The sequence below is a fragment of the Lissotriton vulgaris genome, chromosome 9 (genome assembly GCF_964263255.1).
Source record: "Lissotriton vulgaris chromosome 9, aLisVul1.2, whole genome shotgun sequence".
Lineage (NCBI taxonomy): Eukaryota > Metazoa > Chordata > Amphibia > Caudata > Salamandridae > Lissotriton > Lissotriton vulgaris.
The window spans coordinates 350,595,885-350,608,723 of NC_141697.1; positions in this window are offsets into that span (position 1 = coordinate 350,595,885).

The window sequence follows — 12,839 nt, forward strand, 5'->3', positions numbered from 1 at the left end:
ATGGGTGGAATTAGGAGGGACTTTGGTAATAACCCCAGTTTTGGGATGCCAACGTCCTCTGCATGGTACTTGATGTGATTGGCAGTTTGGGCTGGACTGTTCCCATGAGGCACAGGGTCAAGACTGATTTGCATATGGCCAGGTCTAAACTGGGGTGGCACGGTGAGCAAAAGAATGATGGATTTAACCCTGATCTCTTGACTGGGGGTGAATGTTTTGACTTGTTCTGCATTCCGTCCATCAATTGTGTGTCTTTTGCTTTCTTGCCCTAAGTGCACCGGGTGTGCCCAGATGTGGGTCCCGGGTTCACTGTGCCACTGGAATCAAGCTATCCTGGCTGATGAGGGCTGAAAGCCGAAACCGGTCCTAGGATGCTTGTTTCCAGTCCAGGGAGGACCTGGCTTGGCAGTTCGGGTTGGACTGTTTCCATGAGGCACTGGGTCAATACTGATTTGCATATGGCCAGGTCTAAACTGGGGTGGCATGGTGAGCAAAAGAATGATGGATTTAACCCAGATCTCTTGACTGGGGATGAATGTTTTGATTTGTTCTGCATTCCGTCTATCAATTGTGTTTTTGCTTACCTGGGGAGGGTGCCATACACGGACAATGCACAACTGGATTGTACGTGATTGTGTATACATGAGCTGGAGGTGCACGTGCCTGAAACTGATACATTACCTGAAAGATGTAGTGCTGTGCATGCATGCATGATGAGTGCATGTATGTCTACTTGTGAGTGGTAGAATTCATAAAGAGGTCAGTGCATGCAGAATGAGTGCATGTGCTGGGTGTATGTGTGCCTGTGAGTGGTACCATACATAAAGGATACAGTGCTGGGCAGTGTGTGCATTTTGAATACAAGTGCTAGCTGTATCTGTGCCTCAGAAGTACTTGAAAGATAGGGGTCCGATGTAGGTGGCTAAATACCGGTCAGTAACAGTGGAATTCAGGAAATTTCACTGTTACCAACCAGTATTCAGCCATTCCTAATGTAGGTAAGGAATCAGTAAATAAGGAATCGGTCAACACCGATTCCTCAATACCGATTCTTTATTGCTCTTGCATTTAAGGAACCGGTAATACCGATTCCTTAGATGCAATGTATGAAGCACATAAAAGAGTGCTTTTGGGCCTTAAGAATTCGGTAATTACCACCAACTTCAAGTTGGTGATAATTACCAATTTCTTAGAAAAAAACAAATTTTGCTTTTTTTAAAAGTGCCATGTGGCACACATCCATGGCCTTAGGGCATGTATGTGCACCACATGTGCACACATGCACATTTCAGGGGTGCAACAGGGTGTGGACACCCTGGCACAGTTGAAATGCCTCCTGGTATTACCAATTCGGTAATACCGTATCGGTAATACTGAATGAATTCACATTCATTCCTATAGGCCTCCAAGCCCATAAGAATGTATTGGTAGGTATTCCTTATTACCGAATCTCAATTACCGATTCGGTAATAAGGAGTTTTAAGGATTCAGTATTTTTTACCGAATCTTTACCTACATCGGAAATACCGATTTCTTAAATCTGTATTTCACATTTACCTACATCTGGCCCAAAGTGCTGGGCAGTGTTTGTAAGATGCATATATGCACTGGATGTATATGTGCCTGTGGGTAGTACAATTCAAATATGACCCTGGGTTCTATTTTGGGAGACTCAGCCCTGCATGGTGAAACATGGAGTGGAGATAGAAAGATTCCCCTCAGATAGATTTGTGGATTGCTGCATTCCTGTAATCTGGCTGTGACACACAATGGGAAGGGGAGGGTCATATTGGGGCCTGTATTGTTCAAAGGATGCTCTTTAATACAGTGAGAGATCACAAGGAAGGGGTCTGAGCACATCTCAGGAAGGAGAATCATGAAGATTATGGGGCAGATGTATCAAGCCTTTTTGCGTTCGCAAATGGGCAGATTTGCAGATTCTACCTGTTTGCAAATGCAAAAAATGCTTTTCCAATTTTGCGATTCTGTAACCTGTTACCGAATCGCAAAATGGATTTTGCGATTCGGTATTAGGAAGGGGCGTGTTTAGGGCATCCCTTCCTAATACCGAATCACATCGGTATGAATGAATGTTTTGGACTACTACCTGCTCTTAAAAAATAAAAATAAAACTTAAAATTTTTCTTTTTGTAAACCATCTTTTCCTTAAAGGCAAATGGGCTGCTTTAAAAAAAAAAAGATTTCTGTATTTAAACGCAATCATAGACATGGTGGTCTGCAGATTTCAACAGGCCAACATCCCTGTGATTTTTGCGATTCCTATGGGGTCGCTAATTGCAACCTATCTCATTATTATTCCTGAGGTAGGTCATTTGCGACCCTCTAGGAATCACAAATAGTGTACTACACACCTTCATACATGCCATTTTGTGATTTCCTAATTGCGAATCCTTGTGATTCCCAATTAGGAAATCACAAAATTGTATCTTCATACATCTAGCACTATGTCTGAGAGCCCTGGGATAACCTTTTGATGTATATATAACTGTGGATGACATCCAGGTGTGTACTCTAGTTATTCTCATTGCCTCTGTTATGGGACTATTGGTTTCTGGGACATCCTTGCTGTGACACACCGCTTTTCAAGAGGACAAGGCAGCAGAGGACTATGCATGTCAAAAGAAGAAAAACTCCAACAAAAACCTTCAAAGACTCGAATTCTAAATACCATTTGGGGAGTGAAAGTAGGTTATAAGAAAGAGACTCCAAAAAATGTAATCTGGCAAGTAGCCTGATGGGCTGAGTGGCAGGAGATGCTCAGTACCACTTCTGCCTGTGAACAGGACGGGGGCCAAGTCCTGCTAGTCTCCCTGCTGGGTGAGGGGACATCACCAAGGGAATCCACGACCACTTGCCCTGGAGCTTGGAGCACCAGTGCATATCTGCTTGCCAGATCAGTATGCCACGTGAGGAAAAGGAAAGCATTGGAGGGAGCGAGGCCTAGTGAGGAACCCTGTCGTGTGGACTCTCTGTGTGAGGTGTGAGGAAACGGCTGTTGCACTGATTGGGCCAAAGTCCATTTGCAGGATTGAGTCCACGACCGCCATATGCCAGGAGAGGACAACCGTGAAAATAGCTGTGTGAAAGAATGCTGTGCAACAAGGGATGAATCTTGTGCAGTAGCTGTGCAGTGACCCCCATATTCCAAGAGGGGCTACCATGGTGAAAGACTTCTGTGTGTTAAGGGTAGAAGACTTGTGCGTTAGAGGTGCAGCAATCCCATATCAATTATTCAATCAGTGGTTTGTAAATCGTAGCTACTCACCCAAAAGGGTCTCAAGGCGCTGAAGGGGAGGAGGGGGTCGCATAGCTCCTGGAAGGTCCTGGTAATTCGTCAAAGAGCCAGGTCTTGAGGTCCTTTAAGAACTTGGAGAGTGTTGGTGTCTGTCAGAGGGGAGAGGGAGGTTGTTCCAAGCCATGCGCGCGAGGAGGGAGAAGGAGCGTCCTCCTGTTTTGGTCTTCTTCATGTGTGGTACCATTGCAAGAGAGAGCTGGGCTGAGCGGAGGAATCTTTGGGGTGTGTGGAACGAGAGGCTGTGGTTCATGTAGGTGGGCCCTGTGTTGTGGAAGGTTTTGTGGGCTTGAGTGAGACGCTTGAAGGTGATTCTCTTCTCGACGAGGAGCCATTGTAGTGTCTGTAGGTATTGGCTGATGTGGCAGTGGCGCAGTAGTTTGAGGACTAGTCTGGTGGCAGCATTCTGGACATTCTGGAGTTTGCAATGAGGTTCTTGTTGATCCCGGCATAGAGTGCATTGCCATAGTCCAGTTTGCTGCTGATGAGGGCCTGGGTGATGGTTTTTGTGTGTTTAAGGGGAATATAGTTGAAGGTCTTTCAGAGTAGGCGGAGGGTGTAGTAGCAGGAAGAGATGACAGTGTTGATCTGGGGGTCCATTTTGAGTTCAGAGTCCAGGATGATTCTGAGGTTACGTTTGTGATCCTTGGGGGAGGGAGGGTTCCCAAGGGCAGGGAGTCACCAGGTGCCATTCCAGGCACCAGGGTGTGGGCCCATGATGAGTATTTCAGTTTTGTCCGTGTTGAGTTGTAGGCAGCTGTTCTTCATCCACCTGGTGACTGCTTCCATTCCTTCTTGAAAGTTGTGATTGGACATATTGGGTTTGTTGGAAAAGGAGAGGATGAGTTGGGTGTCGTCTTCTTACAATATGAGGTTGAGTTTGTGTGTTCTAACGAGGTATGTGAGTGGGCCATGTAGATTTTGAACAGGGTGGGGCTGATGGCGGGTCCTTGGGGGATAGCGCAGGTGGTCTGTGTGGGTTCTGAGAGGAAAGGAGGGAGTCTGACCCGCTGCGTTCTGCCAAAGAGGAATGAGCAGATCCAGTCCAGGGTCTTGTTGCAGATTCATGCATTCTGGAGCCTGCAAGGTAGGGTGAGGTGTGAGACTGTGTCGAAGTCAGCGAAGACGTTCAGGAGGATGAGGGCCACAGTCTCTCTTCTGTCAAGGAGGGAGAGGCGGATGTCGTCTCTCACAGCAGAAGGGCGTTTTGGTGCTGTGATTCTTCCTGAAGCCTGATTGGGAGGAGTCGGGGATGTTGTTTCCTTCTATGAAGGAGGTGAGTTGACTGTTGATGGCTTTTTCCATGACTTTCACAGGATACAGGAGTAAGGAGATCTGTCTGAAATTCTTGAGGTTGATGGGGTCTGCCAAGGATTTTTTGCAGGAGAGGGTTGATCTCTCTGTGTTTCCAGTCATCGGGAAAGGAGGCAGCGCCGAAGAAGCGGTTGATGATTCGTTGAAGCTCAGGACGATGAGGTCTGCAACTCTGTGGTAGATGTGGAGGGGCAGGGGCCTGTAGGTTTCCTGAAGTCAGTTGCTTCAAAGTCTTTATGGTGTCTTCGATGCTGAGAGCAGTCAAGCTGTCCAGTGTCGGCTGCGTGGTTAAGGGAGCAGCCGGTGTGGGTTCCTCATGAAGGTTGTTGTCATTGAATTTGTCATAGATGGTCTTGATTTTGTAATGGAAGAAGGTGCTGAGTCTGTTTCAGAGGTCCTGGGATGGTGGGATGTCGGTAGCCTCACTGGCAAACCAACATGGGTTGGGCACACTCTTTGATGATGCAGAAGAGCTCCTTGCTGTTGTGTGCATGGGTAGAGATTCTGTCCTGGAGTGCTTTCTTCCTTGAGTTAATGATGAGTTTGTGGTAGGCGGTGGTGGCTGTTTTGAAGTTGTTGAGGTCTGCTGGGGTTTTGTAGTTCCTCCATAGCTTTTCGAGGCATCTGCAGGTTCTTCCAGATTCTCGGAACTCAGTGGAGAACCAGCTGGCTATCCTGGCATGTGGGTTTGAAGTTTTATTGAGGGGAGCGATTATTTTGGCGCAGTTGGTGATCCAGTTGTGTAGGGTATGGGCGCAGGTGGTAGGGTCATAGTCTGTGTTGCTGTGAGTGGACCTGCTGAGGGAGGCTGAGAGCTGGTCATCATAGATCTTGATCCAATTACTGTGCTGGAGCTTGCGTGGGTGATGTTTGATTTGAAGGTGAAGTGGACGCATCAGTGATCCGTCCATGGGAGTTCGGAGGTGTGGCTGAAGGTGATGGAGTTTCCTGCTGTGAAGATGGGTTTGAGGGTGTGTCCTGCCTAGTGTGTTGGTTCTTGAACAATCTGTTTGAGTCCCGTGTTGTCGAGGTTGTCTAGGAGGGAGGTGGAGTCTTGGCAGTTGTCGAGGTGGAAGTTGAGGTCTCCCAGCAAGGTGTAGTCGGAGGAGGTGATGGCTTGCAGAGTGTTGATGACAGTGATGGAGTTGGAGAAAGATGCGCAGGGTCTGGGGGTCTGTAGATGAGGGGGCCTCGGAGGGTGGTGGACGGGTTGGTCTGTATCTTGAAATGGAGGTGTTCCAACTGATCATCTGTGGGCCTGTTGGTGTAGGTGCTCAGATGGAGGTTGGACTTGTGAACGATGACGATGCTTCCCCCAGGGCGGATGGGACGGTCCTCCTGGGTGTTCTTGTAGCCTTTGGGGATGGCGATCATGATGTCAGGTCCTGAGGTGGCGTTTGTCCAGACTTCGGTGAGGAAGGAGACATCAGGGGTGGTGCTGTTGAGGAGGTCCCAGATTTCCTAAGCATGTTTGTGAATGAAGTGGACTTTAAGGAGGGTGCATTGCATGGTTTGGGGTGTGATGGAGTCGTTGCTGGAGGGTGGAGGTGGTTCCTGGGTCTCATCAAAGGTAAAGGAGTGCAGCAGTGTCACAGGTGAAGGGTCTGTGGGTGTTGAGAGGTGACAAGAGCGTGCAGTTCTATTTCTTATCAACATTGAGTACATAATGAGCCGGTAAACTGGAGCATTGGTGGATCACTCGATCAGGGTTTCTGGCGCTGGTCACTGTCAGGTCGCGGATGAGCACATACAAGCTTCTCTTTGGCGCCCCTTGCGCACCAGTGGCGTAGCCGCACAGTGGCCACCATTAAGTGAGGGTTGGGGGAGGGTGCCACAGCTGGGAGGCATGAAGATGGGGCGGGAACACGCAGGAGGGACTGCGGGAGCAGCATCAATGGGAAAAACAGCTGAAGGAGGCAGAAAGTGGCGAAAGGTAAAGTTGGGCGGGAGGAAGAAGAATAAAATACAATTAAGTGAAGAAAGAAAAAAAAGAAAATTATGGCAGGAGGGGCTGCTGTGCATAACTTTACCATGTTGACTGGACCAGAGCTCGTGGACAGTGAGTGGTGGTGATCCATGTGTGTTGGAGGAAGTCACTGGAGAATCCAGGACTGTAACTTGTTCTACACCATTGGAGAAGTGGGGATCTCAAAGGACCACCATCACCCAAGTGTGGGACCCAGAACAGGATCTTCATAGCTGTTAGAAATTAGATTCCTGGTTAACTAAGGTATGCACCCAGGCCAGGCAGGAACCACCTTTCTAGTCAGGGTAAGCTAGATACACACAGAGGGGCAGATTTATGTTGGTAATGCGCCACGTTTGCGTCACGCAACTGCGGCGTAAACGTGGCGCATCCCTACGACCCATTTACAACGTGACACATCTAGGCAGATGCGTCACGTTGTAAAGCTCTGCGCCACTTGTGGGCGTTCCGGCGCAGGGTGGGCGTTCCGGGGCAGGTGCGCCTCGCAAAAGTGGCTGAGTGAAATCTATAAGATTTCACTCAGTCACTTTCAGGCCAATGCTGCGTCAAAACCCTGCGCCTGCTTGAAGCAGGCGTAAGGCTTGACGCAGCATTGGACAGATAGAGCACCCCTGAGCCTTGCTGGAGCTGCGTCGCACTTGCGACGCAACTCCAGCAATGCGCTACCTTTGCAGCACAGATGCGCACCATGGGTGGCGGAGCAGCGGCGCAAAATAACTGGCGCATCCCTGGGGATGCGCCAGTTAACATAAATCTGCCCCTAAGTCTGGTCGCTGCGTCGTCACTGAAGTGATGGTAATGCATCTTCGTTGAGCCACGCAGAGCATCGTCGTCGGACCATGCAGCCTGTAGAACCACTGTCGCCAAACATCCTCTGCATCGGCCTCAAAGGGTGATGCACCAGTTCTGATGGGCACAGTGTTGACGATGCACTGTTTTTGTAACAAAACAGCTGTGGAATCCACTTCTGAGGCCTAGGACCTGAGAGAGCACCTCAGACAAAGGTAGGACTTGCAGAAGGTAGAGTCCAGCAGCACTAGCAGAAATGCAACTAGTCTGTTGTGTCTCTGAGACTTCAGAAACCAGAAGGCAAGCCAGCAGGCCCTTGGAAACCACTTGGAATGAAGGCAGAGTCCAACTCTCATTCAGTAGAGTCAAACAGCAGTGGGCAGCAGGGCAACAAGCAGAAAAGCAGTCCAGTTGAGTTCTTTAAGCAGCACAGCAGTACTTCTGACAGAGGTTCATGTCAAGATCAAGAAATTTTAGTGGGTCAGGGACCCAGTGCTTATACCCAAAAGTGCCTTTCATGTAGGGAGTGACTTTAAAGCATCTCTCAGATGTGCACAAGGATCCTTTTCAACTCAGTCCTGTCTCTTGGCCTACCTGTGGGGGAAGGGGGGTAAATCAGTGATTTGTGTGTGGACAGGGCACTCCCTATCATGGTGTGTCAGCCCCACCCATTCCTTCCTGCCAAGGAAGAACCATCCGGATGCATATCAATACAGATGAGAATTCAGAATGTAGATGAGCCTCACATTCCTGTGTTTTTGCCTGTCTAGAATGAATGCACAATGTGTAGCTGTCACCCATCCCGGAAGGGTATTGGAGATAGGCTGTAAGGCACAAAAGAGCTCAGAGTAAAGAAATGTCCACTTTCTGAAACTTTGTAAACAAGCAAGGCGTGGGTCCTTGACTACCTGGACTGGACTGCTACAATAGTATTAAACAAACATAGTGTTCAAGTAGACTGTTAATACTCAATTAAATGGAACCTTAGACAAACAATGTCTAAAGTCCACATGCTTTTTTTCACTTAGCTTGTGGCTTTTTTAGCAAAAACAAAATTGTGCAGTTTCTTTTCATGAAATGGTCAACACATCATTTAAGTACACCTTATCATATGATGATCATTTGTTCAAAAAATACACATAAACACATAAAAAAACAGTTGTGAGAAAACACAGTGCAACCAAGGTAAAACAAAAAATATGGACATGCATAAACACAGATAAACAATGCAATTTACCAGTCCTTAATTCTTAGCTTGCACTAGGCGGACACTATCTTGTTTTACCCAAAGGCAAATGCCCATTGTCCTGCCTGTGTAATGAGTGATAGGGTTACACAATTTCAATAGGTGTTGTCTGAAGAGTGAACTTCAATTCTGACTCATTCCCTCGTGGCACACCCTGTGTAGGTTAACCATACTCTAGAGCCAACAAATTTCAAACCCCGACTTGCTGTGGGGGTTCTCCCCAGGACTCAGACTTGGTCTTGGGCGCTAAAATTAAAATAACAAAAATTGTGATGTACAAACTGGACTACCCTGTTCAGGGGCTACACATGTCAGTTCTGAACCTTTCAATTTATGTACCTGTATTTTGACGTTGAATGAATCAGGGAATGGATAATCAAAGGGAGTGGTAATCCTACTGTTCAAGCGAAGGGGCTACACAAATTCAAAATGAATTGGTTAGAATATATACAGTGCAGAAGTCTGTCGCAATGCACAGAGGAAACAGAGATGAATCATACCTTGCAGCCGCTGAAGAGCACTATAAATCAGTTCATGGTATGCTTAATGTTCCTTCATGAATTTGAGATTTACACAAACAACAAACGGCGTGGGAATCATGTTAGCGCTCTGCTTTGTGTGTAACATGCTCTGTTACAGACAGTTGTAACGTCCAACTGCGTGGAGATAGCATTACAGTAGGCGGCTGAGAGAAAACGTAAGCATTGAACATAACTTGCCCTCAGGGGACGTCGGGCCGATTAATTCAGTGACTGCAACTGTGACAGGCTCGGTGCTTATTTATCAGTTTCAAACTAGATGTGTGAACTCTGTAAACAGAGATCAAAACACAATGTTATAACGTTCTGAAAAGTCCTGACTCCAGCGCGAGTTATCTACAAAGCGCCGGCCAGCCAGGTGAAACCAGTAATTAAATACTGAGCGGCTCGGGGGCTTTATGAATTATGCACAGTCAGATGGCCAAGAGGAACAAGTGTCACTTGACTGTATTTCAAAGAAACTCGAGCAAATGCATTTCAAGCCACTGCACTAATCCTGTTCAGAAACACAGCGAACGGGTGGACTTGGAACAGCTGAATAAGTAAAGCCAGGGATAGATTCCCGAGTTCCACATGCTCAAGTGCATTGTGGTACATGTGGTGTAGAAAGTCGAATATTGATGCTAGGACAGCACATAAGCAGAAGGCATCTACAATTTGGCAATTTCGGAAAACTCGTTTAATCAATGGAGGGCTGTGTCGAATTTCATAATGAGGAATACCTCTTTTTGAGCTGAAAGGGCTTCAGGGTCCCCACCTTTCTGGTTGCTTTTTTTTGCGCATGTTTCAAAGTGAAAAAGTGTTTAACCATTGGTGCGGTGGGAATTTTGTTCTTCAGCCGAGAGCGATGCTGGACAATCCGGTGACACACTTCATGGCTAGTTTTCCCTATGTACGTTTTTTTACAGGGAGATATAATGGCATACACAAAATTTTCAGATTTACAATTTGGGAAGTCGTTATGGCACCTGTGTCCTTGCCCATCAGTGAAAAGAGTCCCTTCGATGATGGAATTACACACTGAACACTTCCCGCACTTATGTTGCCCTTGTATGGGCTGAAGTTTGAGCGTAGTGCGTGAACTATTTAATGGCGATATGGAGGAAGCGCAGCGGACGAGCGCAGCGGGAGCGCCGACTTCGCGCCGAAGTCGCGCACAAGTCAAGGCCGTCTTCGCCCGTCCGCGGCCGACCAGGCCCAGGGCCCTGTCGTAATGCCCAATATTACTCTTACTCCTCCTCCGACCTCCTAAGACTTAAATCCTCTGGACCCATTCCCGCCCGTGCTGTTAGAGCGGCTCAGACATGTGGCATTTTTGTTCCATCTGACTTCTCGGCACTTGTTTCTCTTCACGACCCTTCCCCCTCTGTACCACAGATCTCCGCCTCTCTATTGATTTACTACCTTAATACCCGTTCCCTCATTCGCCATCAGCTTGAGATCTTCCAACTACTGCATCAGAGCTCCATCGATATTCTTCTCCTAGCAGAAACCTGGATTACTGAAGACTCAGCCCCCGACATTCTCGCTGCACTCCCTACGGGATATTACATCATGCACGCCAACCGGCCCGCGGGGAAGACTGGTGGCGGAGTGGCGGCTATCATCCGCTCTGAACATATCTTTTCCGAGATCACGGTGACCTCTATCCCTAAAACTGAATACCTGGCACTAAAATTTACCTCCCCTAAATCGTCTTTTGTTTGTGTCCTCGTATATAGACCCCCCGATTCTATGCCTCTCTTTCCCCAACTCTTCAACGACGCTATCGTTCAACTAGCAATCAACCACGCTAATATCATGGTGATCGGAGACTTCAATTATTGGCCATCTGATGTCCACGAAAGCCAATCGTCGGTGGAATTCACAGACCTTCTAAAAGGCATGAATCTCACCCAACACATTCACACCCCCACCCATCTGAAAGGTCATATTCTTGACCAAGTCTGGACATCTAACCTCGATATTTCACCTCCTTCAGTTTTCCCTTGCTCCTGGTCTGACCACTATTTAATCTCCTTTCACTTACATCTGCACACTCTGTGTCCGCCCCCCCCGTACTAAAAACATCATGGCTCGCAACTGGAAAAGGGCCAATCTGCCTGAGTTTCATGACTCACTGGCTTCTACTGCACCCACGTCTCTGACCTCATTAGAGAATCAGGCTGACAAACTTGATGAATGGCTGCGTCAGGCTAGTGACAAAGCTGCCCCTCTCAAAAGAATTAAAGCTAAGCGCCCCCACGACGCACAACGTTGGTTTACGGACCAACTCAAAGCGGAAAAACTTGCCCTGCGGCAAACTGAACGCCGCTGGCGTCGCCACTACGACCCACAGCTTAAACTCGTTTACACTGAAACCTTGAAATCTTACAAACAATCAATCCTGGCAGCCAAGACGGCATATTTCTCACAAAAAATCTTGGACTCAAACAACAAAACGAAAGATATTTTTTCAATCGTAAATGAGCTCTCCCTGCCAGATAGAGTCACCCCCCAACCTCAGCCGACCCAAACCCTCTGTGACTCGCTTAATTCTTACTTCATAGAGAAAATTACAACAATAAAAAACAACATTCCGACCCCGGCATCTCCTACTCCTCCTTCTCTTTCCCCTACTAATACCAGTACCTTGACAGAGTTCCCGCCTATATCTCTACAAGAGTTCGCCTCTCTCCTTCATAAAGTCAGATCGGGATCCCCCAATGACTGCTGTCCCCCGCAGATTCTGAAAGAAGCCTTTCTTGCATGGCCAGGGCCCCCTCTACCATTACTTAACAACTCCCTCGCTACCGGGGAGGTCCCATCCTCCTTCAAGCAAGCTGCAGTCTTACCTATCTTAAAGAAACCCAATGCAGATCCCACAATACTCAGTAACTACAGACCCATCTCCCTCCTCCCCTACCTAGGAAAGATTCTAGAGACCTACGTTACCCGCTGCCTGAGCTCTTTCATAGAGAAATCCTCCTTCTTAGACCCTCAACAAGCGGGATTCAGACCCCTCCACTCCACCGAGGCGGTCATCGTAGCAGTCATGGACACCCTCAGGAAGGGCGCTGACAAAAACACCTCTCAAGCCCTTGTCCTATTAGATCTCTCGGCGGCATTCGACACGGTCGATCACACCATCTTGATCGACCGTGTCCATAACGCCGGCATTCAGGGAGTGGCCCTTGACTGGCTCAGATCTTTCCTTCACTAGCGTTCACAGTCCGTTCACCTCTCCACCTTTTCCGCACCCTACACTTCCCTTCCCTGCGGTGTCCCACAGGGCTCTGCACTATCCCCTCTCCTTTTTAATTTGTATCTCCAACCTCTTTTAGCCTCCCTCCGCAACTCCCCGGTCACAATTCTCAACTACGCGGACGACCGCCAGCTAATTTTTCCCATAGACTCCCTTCCTTCCTCCCGTATGAACATCCAGTCCACCATGCTGACCATTGCGGAGTGGATGTACCACAGCCACTTAAAGCTGAACCCTACCAAAACTGAGCTCGTCCTGGTAGGAGGCCCCAATCACCCATGGAATTCCACCTTCTTGCCAACATCTCTAGGGACAGCACCCACTCCCGTGAGCTCAGTCAAAAGCCTGGGGGTGATCATTTCTGAAGATCTATCAATGAGACCGCAAATCAACGCGGCCACCTCTGC